The sequence below is a fragment of the Mustela nivalis genome, assembly GCF_964662115.1.
Source record: "Mustela nivalis genome assembly, chromosome: 2".
In the NCBI taxonomy this organism is placed as follows: Eukaryota; Metazoa; Chordata; class Mammalia; order Carnivora; family Mustelidae; genus Mustela; species Mustela nivalis.
In genome coordinates this window covers 149,260,785-149,273,493 of record NC_139021.1, presented here as the reverse complement: position 1 = coordinate 149,273,493, position 12,709 = coordinate 149,260,785, and the positions used below count along the sequence as shown (strand labels likewise).

At 44.2% G+C, this 12,709-nt stretch overlaps 1 long non-coding RNA gene across 1 annotated transcript; it reads left to right on the top strand.

Annotated features, from left to right (window-relative positions):
* Nucleotides 1-9,953: 9,953 nt before the first annotated feature.
* LOC309856506 lies at nt 9,954-11,875 on the top strand. The gene is made up of 2 exons (XR_014307238.1): nt 9,954-10,090; nt 11,088-11,875. It is a non-coding gene; the product is annotated as an uncharacterized lncRNA (long non-coding RNA).
* Nucleotides 11,876-12,709: the final 834 nt, after the last annotated feature.

Below are 12,709 nucleotides of genomic sequence, written 5' to 3'. Positions count from 1 at the left end.
ATTTCTTGTTGATCTTCTGGGGGAGGGGCCTGTTGTAGTGATTCTCACGTGTCTTTGCCCCAGGCGGAATTACACCGCCCTTACCCTGGGCCGGGGTGAGTAATCTGCTCGGGTTTGCTTTCAGGAGCTTTTGTTCCCTGAGCACTTTCCGTAGAGTTCCGGAGGACGGGAACACAAATGGCGGCCTCCTGGTCTCCGGCCCGGAGGAGCCGAGAGCCCAGGGCCCCACTCCTCAGTGCGCCCTCAGAGAACAGCGCCCAGTTACTCCCGTCTGCCTGACCTCCGGCCGCGCTCCGAGCTCACCGAGCCTGTGATCGGTTCAAGGTAACACCGAGCTGTGAGCTTACTGTCGGCTCTGTCTCTGTAGCCGGCTTTCCCGTTCCAATACCCGCAAGCTCTGCGACACTCAGACACCCCCGATCCTTCTGTGACCCTGCGGGACCTGAGGCCACGCTGACCCCGCGTGGGCTTCGCCCCGGTTTAGCCTCTGGAGCGATGTCCCTCAGCGGAACAGACTTTTAAAAGTCCTGATTTCGTGCGCGGTTGCTCCGCCGCTTGCCGGGAGCCGGCCCCTCCCCCCGGGGTCTATCTTCCCGTCGCTTTGGATTCACTTCTCCGCCGGTCCTACCTTTCAGAAAGTGGTTGTTTTTCTGTTTCCAGAATTGCTGTTCTTCTTCTCTTCGATCTGCCGATGGATTTTCAGGTGTTTGCAATATTTAGATAAGCTATTTAGCTGATCTCCGGCTAGCTGAAGCAGTCTCAGCTTGCTACTTCTCCGCCATCTTGACTCCTCCCCCCGCAACCCACTTTTCTAAACGTGTATTCTGTGGGAAATCAGCTCATGCTTAGTCGTAGTGCTTAAGGAATCATTAAGCCTTGTGTCCCTGAGCAGACTGAAGTTAAGGGCCAAGTCCACCATGCTGGGTATGGGCTTTCAGTACCCACCCGAACATGTCAATGAGTCCTTGTTTCTCCTGTGCCCTGCCAACCACACTTGGACCTTTCTCAGTGCTATTTTCATTTGGTCCAGTTCCACACATGGGTGTTTGAATTCGACTTGCCTTTGCCAGTGTAGATAAGATCCACATTCCTTCAGTCTACTTTAATTTATACATTTGTAAGGACCAGTCTAGCAACTGATGCGGCTGTCATACAGAGCAAGCAATCTGAGGGAAAGAAAAGAGAACTGTTAAAGACACATCCTCATTGTTAAACTGAAAATCGTCAGTGACGGCACCCTGACAAATTGATAAAGTAACTAAGAGCAGAAGGGAGATGGCAAAAACAAACTCAGCAGATTCTGTTAACCAAAAATTAACCTTGAGAGACAAATATTAAGGGAAATTTGGTAAAGATGGTGAACTCATATACCCTCATTTTATTTCCACCTCCCACTCCAAAATCTTGAAAAGTTGCACCAAAGGTATCTTACAAAATTAATAACAGAGTGAGAAAACAAATACATACCTCTATAGTAGGCAGAAACTATGAGGAATCCTTAAAAAACTAAAAGTAGGGGCACCTGGGTGGCTCAGTCGGTGGAGAATCTGACTCTTCGGTTTTGGCTGGGGTCATGATCTCGGGGTCATGAGATTGAACCCTGCCTTGGGCTCCATGCTCAGCACAGAGTCTGCTTGAGAGTCTTTCTCCCTCCCCTCCTCCCCCCAACCTATGCTCTCTCTAACAACAACAACAACAACAGCAGCAGCAGCAGCAGCAGCAGCAAAAATAAAACAAAACAGTAAGAGTAAATGAGATTAGTCTGAAGAAGGACACTATGGGTCCGATTTACACAGGAGAGGACTTTTACCAAAGGTGGGTGCAGCTCCCCAGGTGTTTGAAGCCCAAAGGCGGTGAATGTGGGAGCAGGAAGGGAGTCTGTGAGATGAACAGGCAGATCACAGGGCAAAATAGGAACAGCCAGTGCTGCAGACTCTGCCCACCCCCTTCCCTACCCCCTGCTCTCTCCATCAGGTGACCGTGCCCAGTTATATACCCGAGCCCATCAGTCAGAGTAGTGACCTGAGTGTCTGGAAATGTGCAGAAGAATAATGGGTAATAATGAGTGGACACTTGGCCTGATGCCTGATCCTAGGTCTCTGCAGCTGGGAACCAACAAATGGGTCCTAGCGTACAAGAATACCAGATTCAAAGATGAGCAGATACCAAGAATCACCAGGTACCCAAGAAAGGCCAGTACCAGAACGGGAACAAAATACATGATTTGAGCATGTTCAATCCTCCCCACAATAGCCTTTTATGATATTATGTGGTCAGTTCATTATTTTTCTTTCTTAAATATGAACTCTGTGGCATAGGCAAAGGCACATTAAAATAATTTTCCCCCAAGCAAGGGCAAATTCAAACTCCTCCCTGGCTGTCTTTCCAGGCATGGGACATCCAGATCTGATATGGGAAGTGAGAAGGAGGGAGAGAATTGTAAGATCTGTCTTTCTCTTCCAAAGCCTGTTTGATGGAAACCATTTCATTTCTTACAATTATAATGAAATATAAGATCCGGGTTGTTTTTGTGTTGTATTTTATTTTTACAGTCTGAAAAGTAACCACTGGAAATGAGAAATTGGATATGTAACTTGCCAAATTCTGAACAATCAAAGGGGGAAAATATTACTGGAATCAGCCCACTGAAATAAAAGAAGATAAAACAGGAATACTAGAAACATGATAAATACAAAACACAAAATAAGAATAGGACCAAACTTATCAGTTATCAGACTACATTAAAAAAAAATAAGTAGGCTAAACTTATCTACGCGAATACCAACTACCTAAGAGTGCTTCAAAAGGCAAAATTCTTATGTACCTAAAGCAAAATGACACAGAAAGGTTGACTCTTTGACACTTAGGAAATATGCAAGGATCTAATAGATATATTTTATATCAGATATAGGGGGAAACGTCTAAAAATGATAAATAGGAAAATATACTTGTATTCATAATCCGAAATTAAGACATTATAGTCATGAATATTTGCATTTCCAAATGCTGGTTTTAGTACTGGTTTCAAATATTGAAGAAATTACATAATACAGTAAATACATAATACAGTAAAATACATAATACAGTAGAAACAGTTATAATACATTGCACAAAATTTTGCAAATCAAAGAGATAGAAATAAGGATATTTATATTACTAGTAATATAATTAACAAACTTGACATACTAGTAAACAAAGAAAGTCTTGTAAGCCACAAAGAGATAAAACACATTTTTAAGAAGTATTAATATGTTCGTGCAATATTTATAAACATTTGTCATGAACTAGGTGCAAGAACTTACACAAACTCTATTTAAATAAAGCAGAAATTCCACCAACCATATTTTCTGACCACAACATAATAAAATTAGCAAGTAAAGACAAAGAATGACAAAAACATTTAGTTACATGGTAATTCTAAAACTAGTCTATCAAAGGACCTGAACCCCAGACAAGGAGACTTTTTAAAAAATATAAATCACTATCCTCCACCTCCAGATCCCTTATCAATAATATAAGTCATAGTTAATTTTATTGGACCTTGATGGGATATGTAAATGTGAGACTATTAAAAAGTTTCCAAAGCATAGGGCTGCCTGGGTGGCTCAGTGGGTTAAGCCTCTGCCTTTGGCTCAGGTCATGATCCCAGTGTCCTGAGATCCAGCCCCACATAGGGCTCCCTGCTCACTGGGGAGCCTGCTTCTTCTTCTGCCCCCGTTCTTGTTCTCTATCTCAAATAAATAAATAAAATATTATAAAAAAAAAGTTTCCAAAGCATAGAAAGCTTTTGTAAATTGTCTTAATTGATTATAGAAGGCCAGCATCACACTGAAGCCTGAACTTAACAGTGATAACAATAGAAAGTATCCTTAGAGCAATTATTTTTATGAATATAGATGTAACATTTATTAATGAAGCATTTTTACATTAATCCCAGGAAATATTCAAAGAACAAAATACCATGAACTAGCCAGATTTATTCCGAGGGGTATAGAAATAATATATTAGCTTGAAATATGTTAATATAATTTATAACAATCATTCGTTAAAGGAAAAAAATCCCGAAATTATCTCATTTATTGCTTAAGTGGCAGATAATAAAATTCAAAGACTGCTCCTGTGTTTTCCCCACATTAGAGAGAGTGCCTGGTAGAAATACCCTGTTTATACTATATTTACCTATTTACCCTATTTAGCCATAGGGATCTGTGGCTAAGTTGGGACTAAAATAAGGATGTCCACATTCAGTATCAAGTCTTAGTATTGCCATGGTCTCGCATTTTTAACTAGTCACAAAAGGAAGGAGAAATAAGGAAATCAAACAAGTATGGGAAAGGAAAAAAAAAAAACCAAAAACAAAACGCTTATTATATTTAGGTAAGACTCTCATGGTTCTCTGGAAAGTAATCTGTAAATATAACCAAAGGCCAGTTAACATCCCTACGGTATGTCATTCTGAGTTTTCATCTAGAAGAATAACTGTCCAAATTAGCAACACAAATCCTGAGCTAAGGGTCCAGGCGCAGACGGGTTATCTGAACAGATTTCACCCTCCCTCATCACGCCATAATGCCCATCAGTGTGTAGAGATGCTCTAGAGAAATGCCACGGAAGCACACGCAAAGACACATACGTGTAAAGATGTCTCCTTAAATGTACCGGAAAAGGAAAGATTAGCGAGGGAATGTGTTGTGACAACCTATGAACCATTTCAGGGGAAAATAGTGTTAAATTCATACCTCATACCGAAATGAATTCCAGATGGGCTAAATATTTTAATGTTTTAAAAAGGAAGAAATCATGAAGGCAATAGAAGAAAATAGAATAGGATGTTGTATGAAACATACTTTGTGTGAAAGTTCTTTCCAAGGATGCAAACCCAAATCTGAAATAAATGTAGGAAAAGATCAATACATGTTCATATATAAAAAAATCAAAATGTATGCTGAAATAAAACAAAAACCTGCTGGATACAAAGTTAAGAGATAAGGAAAACTAGGGGGAAGGGCAGGAAGGAAGGGAATTGCCAAATACATATAAAAAGATTACTATAGTTATTACATGAAAAACTCATATAAAATACTAAGAAAAAGGTAAACAGCGATCTTTAAAAGTGGAGAGAGAATACAAACAGGCCATTTGAATATAATAAAATGAAATGCAAATGACCAATAAATATGAAAACACCTTAGTGGGATTAAATTAATAGCCCCAAATCAGCACAGTTTAAAAAAGAATCTTAAATGTTAACAAGGACTCTGGCCATTTTTGCCTATAAACCTCTGCTGGGAACAGCATTACAACCTACCTGCAGGGTCACGGGCAGGAATTCAAAGCACATTTCCCGGACTCTGGAAACTCCAGCTTCAGGAAACTCTTCTAAAGCAATAATTCAGGAAACCACCATGGTACTCTTTTTCTTCACTGGAAAAGAAAAGGACACATTTTAAGTGCCTATCGATACAGGATTAAGGGTATCGGGGAGCCTCTGTTCTATAAAATATCACACAGAAAATTACCTAAGATACACATCTATATTTACTAACATGAAAATCTATCCATAATGATTGTTAAGTTAAAAATCTGATTAAAGGATAGCATGCATAATAGGATGAAAAAATGAGATGTGACCTCAGATGTTAATATCTAGAAACATATGACCTCAGATGTTAATATTTCAATTTTGGCACACTCCTATTGATAGAAGTAAATACTTATTCATGTTAACATAAAATAGAAAGACAAGTTGGATGTAGAATATGATCTCTAGCCACCTCTCTCCCCCGGAAATTGCCCTCTATATACAATATGGATTTTTAGAGAAATCACTAAAATATTAACCAAAATTTTCTCTGGGTGGGGGAATTTATAAAAAGTGTTATTTTCTCCTTTTCAGTTTGTATATAGTTCCTCAGTTTTCCAAAGTGGGCATGTGCCAATTCTCTAATTTGAGGGAAGCGTTAAAACAAAGGGTGTGCGGTCCTTCCCGGCACCAGCATGCACCCCCCACCCCCCACCGTAGAACCACGGCGTGATGCTGGGGAAACTGAGCAGGAGTCCATGAGTGGAGAGGGCAAAAGCACTGCCTGAGCCCACACCATGCTGGCACAGATCTGGTGGCCTGTGCCAGGAAAGCATATGCCCACAGACCTGACCCACACAGGGAGTCTTTTCCCAGAGAAGCCTGGCAACTTGGAGAGGATCCCTGAAGCATGCTTCATAACAATCTCACTCTTCGAGGTCCAGCGCCTTAGAGATGTGAGCACTCAGGGTAAAATCTTTCATGTAATGGCAGGGTGACAGATTTATTTATTTATTTAGAGAGAGAGAGAGAGAGCAGGGGGAGGGGCAGAGGGAGAGCATCTCTAAGCAGACTCCTTGCTGAACCTGGAGCCGGACATGGGGCTCCATGTGGGGCCTCAGGCTGGGCAGGATCCCAGAACCCTCAGATCATGACCTGAGACTAAACCAAGAGTCAGCCCCTCAACGCACTGAGCCATCCAGGTGCCCCAACTGGGATATTCAAATTCATCCCAAAAGATTGTTTTACATGCCACATTATACAACTATGTACTCACATTACTTCCTATATATATTGTGTGTGTCTGTGTGTATAACATGTATATTGTACATGCATGTATATTGTATAAAGAGAAATGTTCTGTTCATAGACTCTGCTTATATTGCAGGGTTTTGCTAAAGTAATTTCTCTCTGCCATCCACCCGTGGAGGTCCATCCTCTAGATCTGAGAGGGGCGCTGTAGGCAGAGTTCCTCCCGAGTGGGAGGCTCTTTGCAGGCCTGTCTGTGCCCCAGCTGCATGTCCACTTCCTTTCCTGAACACACGCCTGACCTGACCTGCCTGAGAGAACAAAGGCCAGGGTCTTACATCTTTTAGTTTCTGGAAGGTTGCTGGTGTTTGGTAGAGTGAGGCAATTCAGCCTTGCCAGAAGTCAAGGGAGTAAGTGAGGTAGAGGGAAGAACGGACATGAAGGAACTCATCCGGAAGTAGTCTTCAGTCGTGCCCCAACCCTGTTCCCAGGTCACATGGTCTAACTTCTGTCACAGCATTTTCACCACAGTCTGTGAATCCTTGCATTTAAAACACTGGACTCACTGGACACTGAGTTCCCTGATGGCCACGGTCACCTCTGAAACACAGGACCCAGCATGGGGCTTCATTCACCTTTGAGCCTAAAACTGTCCATTGAGTGAATGCATGAATGAATACGTAAATACAGAAACACACAGAGATGTTTTTAGAGTTAGTGATGCCCCGACAAATCAATTATCACTGTTTGTGCTGTGAATACTGGCCTACTTCACCAGATATTTGTCTGGCTACTTTATCCTTGAGGAGAAGATGCCTAATTGCTGGTTTCTAAATGCCTCAGCATCTGGCCGGTCTTAGTGACAGACATGCCCTCGGGCTGGAGCCTGTGATGATCCTCTCCCTGGGATGATGTGTGGTCAATGGTTTTGATTTTCCAGGGCTGGTTTAACAACTTGTACTTATTTATATGAACTGTAGCGGCACTAACCACCCATCATTAGTGGCGCTGAGATCCCTGTGGCCATGGTCTTATGGATTGTGATGGTCAAGACGATATTAGGAATGTATGTTGGGGGGGAAGGGGTCTTGCATTCTATCATAGAGAAAGAGCAGCCAAAGAATGGCCAAGTCACTCACAGCCACCTGCTTCCGGCTTCCCTGGAACTAATTAATCTCCTGGTGTCAGAAATCTGTTGGCCTTGAGCCATGTGCAGGGGAGGCTGGGGCCAGCTCAGTGAAGCAGGCAGAACTGGTAGCCAGGAGCCAGCATGGGGAGTCGAGGCTTGGATAATAAAAAAGAGAGAAAAGTTGAGAACCTGGAATATTTCAAGATTCTTGGACAGAGTAAGAAGCATCTCAAGTGATGCTTGAGAGAAGAGTCCCTCCCAAGATTTTTTTTAACAGCCCCAAGAAGGAAAAAATAAGGCCTATGCCAATGTAGGCCAAAATCATTGTCAGTGTTTAAGACAGGCTATCAGGGAAATCTCTGTTGAAGGTGGGGTGGGTGGCCAGGAAAGGGAAGGGATAGCCATTGCTGGACAGGTGCTCAGTGCCTTCATCTGTGCTGGGGATCCTTCCCGATCAAAGCACTCAATGTGCTTACAATGTACTCTGTTACAAATTCTTTCAGCATAGCATATCAAGGGGAACATGACATCAGAAAGTGTCCTACGACAAAAATACCTATGTCGCATGACACGCAAGTGCTTGGCATGACTTCGGCTCTCTGTCTTTGTTACTGTTGTCAAATAAATTGGCAAGTCAAGAAATAAAGATATTTAAATAACTAGGTGTTCTCTCCCCTGTCCAGCTTGTCTCCCACCCCCATCAAAACCAGGACCCAGGGGTCTCTCATGCTTTGAGGTTAGAGTTTGTCTGAGGAGGCCGTAGATGGGAACACACTGGGTTATCCGCCAGCGTGATCATGGGCGAAGAGCGGTTAATTGATCTGTGAGGTGCTTCCACTGCCTTCCCCAGATAGCATGGGCATTTCTTCTACCTGTGGACACGGTGCTAGTAAGGTACAGGAAGCCAAGTGTGACCCTATAACTGATGCCAGTCCAGGGGCTCTGCCCACGTGGGCCTCCACCCCACCCCACCTGGGGACCCAGCAGAGGAGAGTGAAGGGGCCTCCCACCAGAACTGTGAGGTGACCTTGAGCAAAACAGTAACCTCAAGCTGTTGAATCTCTTGGTTCAGCATCTGTAAAGTGAGAATAACAGGGTGGGTTTTAGGAGTGGACGGGTATAGATCCCTTCACAGAGCATCTTGCCACGTCCCCCGGCGTCCCATCAGGCTGGCTGCTGGCGGAATTACTGTCATTACTGCCCTGACATTGTCCTTCTTTGAACGGCGAGGTGACATAAAGCGTCGTGTGCCCAAGGAAGCTTTGTTTATTGGCAACAAATGTTTGAAAGACAATAAAAAATAATAATAAAAAAAAAAAAACTAGAACATTTTGGGATTAGAGTCCAAAAATAGAGAGCAATCTCAAACAGAGAAAAATAAAGTTAGAAAGAGGGTACTACGTATGAACAGACTGAGGTACAGAACAATCCTTTCTGAGGTTTATCAGTGTGAGTCAAGGCCAAGTATGAATAACATTGCTGGGACAGTCAAGGTTTTACTGCACGACCAGTAAAGGGATTCAAGCGGGACTACTAAGGATATTAAGGAAAAGAGGGGATTGAATTTTATTATCAGTAAATTAGAACATTTTACCCCAGAGGGGTGGGTAATGGTGAAATCACTCCCTCTGCCCCTTTAAAAGTCACGAAATAGGACCGAAGTTCAAATCGACACATCAGAAACGACAAGAGTAAGAGCACTTAGGAGACTGGAGTGTTGGGATTTGACATGGAAGAGGCCCCCGGAAAGGGTTCCCTTCCCAACCACAGGCCCATAAGACATCCATCCATGCCCAGGATGTGCTAGGAGACGCCCAGGGACAAGAGGGTCATCCACCCAGTCACTGAGCACCCTGGAGGACAGATGACAATAATCCCCCACCTCCATGTGACCCGCACGGGGTGGGGTGGGGGGCTTATACCTTGTTTCCCCTGTGGGGTCTCATTTGATCTCACTTCAGCTCATTTTAAACTTCTAAAAGAAATCGTGTGAGGCCTCTAAGGTTGTAGGAGATCGGCTGGCTGGCTCAGGAGAGCAGAGAGTCACCAGCACAAATGGCCCCCTTACCCTTCTCAAGACCCTCACACAGACACTGGCGTGGGAATGAGTCGGCTCCAGTTCAGGTATAACTCACAGATGGGGGGATGGCTGAGCTGACCCGACGAGTGGGGAGAGGGAGAAGAAACGTAGAAACAAACACCCTCCCTTTACAAAGTGCACTGGCAACAGAGTCTGTGAAAAGTAAATAGAGCCAGCTAAAGCATGGGTGTGTTATAGGTGCACGGTTACCAACAGATGCACCAGAAGAATGTCACAACGCTACACATTTCGAGGAGCAGAGGACGGAAGGGGTTGCTTGTAGGGGAACCAAATCCTGCAGATCTCCAGCAGAGTGTGCAGGGGCAGCTGGGTAAGGCAGAAAGATGGATGGAGACCAGTGGAGGCGAAGCCCAGAATGTAGAGTTAACGGCAGTGCCCTCAGAGCAATTACCAAGGGAAAGTGGAAAATCTCTGTGGGTTGGTTCTGGGCTTGGCATAACTCCAGGTCTCCGTGAGAAATGGCCACTTGGTATTATAAGCCTGTCTTAATATTTGATTCATTAATTATGAATGTGTATTACTTTAATTTAAAAATGAAGTAGAACCCATGTGCTGTACTTCTAGGACAGAGATATGTCCCGTCTTTTCCTAGAGAAAATTTTAAGGAGAAACCCCTCAGGATACTATAAATACCATGCTTGCCATTTTTGACTCCCAGGAACATCATTGCTCATACTTCTGTGTTTTAAAATATCTGTTTCATTATTATCTAGGTAGAGTAAGGCCACCAGATGAGGGGATGCCGGCCATTGACAAGACAGTTCGTTACTTGCTGTTCCCAGAGGGGAGGGCACCCACACAGGGCCGCCCAGCGTAGGGCCAGGGTTGATGAGGAAGGAGAAGTGGAGGAGAAAAGGGGGTAGGAGCCCTTCTTGGGGTTTCTGTCAGGAGGATTGGGCAGGCTGAATAATTTCAGCAGGCTGGGGACAGGGGTGCTGTCCCCAGTGTCTAGTACTTGGCCCTGGAGTGATCAGGGCACACGGGTAGGGCCCAGAGGATGGGAAGTGTTAAAGAGAGTGGGAAGTGGTTAACCCTAGGAGGGATAGGCCCTCACCAGGCTAGCAAGGCCCTAAGATATCCAAGCATCAGAGCAAAGAAAAACAAAAGACATGGTTAATATATCTTTTAAAATGGTTTTCTTCTGTTCAAACCCATCCAGTGCCCATTGCCTACGTCAGTAAAATAATATTAAAAAGAAAGTAACCATTGCTAGATATCACCACAACAGGTAGAGGCCCACAGAGGCCTTTAGCCCATTAGCCATCATAGATGGGTTGGTGATAACAATCTTCCGTTTATTTGCCCAGCATTTCCCATCATCAGCCTCTCTGCCTCTGAGCCAGAACCACACACGGGGCCCATCTAGCGGGCGGCCCATCTTAGGCGCGCAGGATGAGTGATTCTTCTGGCCCCGGGCCTTGCAGAGCAAGCAACCTTCTGGTTTGACTTTAGTTCGCTCTGAAGAAGAGAACACACCCACGCCACCCAGGAGAGTTCAAGACATACCATCTCAAAAACTGCTACTTTGGCTATCTATCAACTTGTTTGTGCTTTTGCTGTGCATGAGCTGAGTTCTGCTCCCAAGCCTTCTCAAGCCCTGGACGAGTAGAGGATGCATTTTGGGACCTCTAAACAGTGGTCCCCATGAAAACTACAGAGTCCCATCTGATGTTTTATCTGCGTGCTCTCGTGTTACTCTAATCAATCATTTGCAGGAAGGTCATCGGTAAAAGCCTAGAAATAAGAAATAGCGATGATACCGAGTGAGGGCCTCACTCCTGGAAAAGAGAAGCAGAGTGACAGCCTTTGCTTTGGGCCCTACCTAGCTTGGTGATGTCTTCATAGCCCAAATAAGTAAAAGAGTCCTCTGCCTTTAAAAAGAAAAAATCTGGGGTGCCTGCGTGGTTCAGTGGGTTAAGCCTCTGCAGGGTCCTGGGATCAAGCCCTACATAGCGCTTTCTGCTCAGCATGAAGCCTGCTTCCCCCCCTCTCTCTCTGCCTGCCTCTCTGCCTACTTGTGATCTCTCTCTGTGTTAAATAAATAAATAAAATCTTTAAAAAAATAAATAAAAATTTAAAAAAGAAAAAGAAAAAATCTGGAACCTACTAGTCCTTTTCATTTTTCCCAGTGAATGGTTGGCAGAAATCTTCCAAATTGTTTACTTAATAATTTGTTAAAAAGTATATTTGCAGCTGGGTGATTTGTTTACTTTTTTCCCTCCGAGAATCAAGTGTTACATCCAGAGTTTGCTTGTTATGATGGAAGCCGTGTGGTCGATTTGGATTTTGATGAATGTCCCACTCCCCCACCCGAGGCTGTAGAAGACTTGTTTTGGAGGTCTGCCCTGGCTCCCCTCAATGTTGGCTGTCATGTCCCCTTTTCTGGCCCACTGTCTGGTTTCCGTGGCCTGCTATTGGGAAGTTTAAGGGTGCACCGGAAACAACCTTGCATGTCGGTCAGGTACACAGGGCGCTCTGGTGCTGCTCCCTTGGGGACAGCTGGCTGCCTAGGAAAAGTGAAATCAAATCAGTTAGTAACAAGCAAAGTCTAATGAACTGTGGCCTCTTTTAATCATAAACAGACCGTTTATCTGCTGAAAACATCACTTGGGCCAAAGAATCAGAGAACTTTTTAGATGAATAATCCATATGGTTTTAGATGCAAGAGAGGGAGGGAGGGAGAGGAGGAGGGAGAGAGGGGGAGGGCGCCAGTTGGCTTCCTGTGAGCTGATGTGTGTGCACGGAGTTGGGTAAGCTCTTCATCTCCCCCTTCGGCCTCCTGGCCCCAGATAAAGCTGCCCTCACTCCGCTTTGGATGGACATTTCACAGATGATTCTGGGTGACACAGAGGTATGATGGGGGAACACTGTCCAGACGAAAGCCCACAGGCGGGAGCTTCAGTATAGGTACCACCAATGCTGCCCCGTG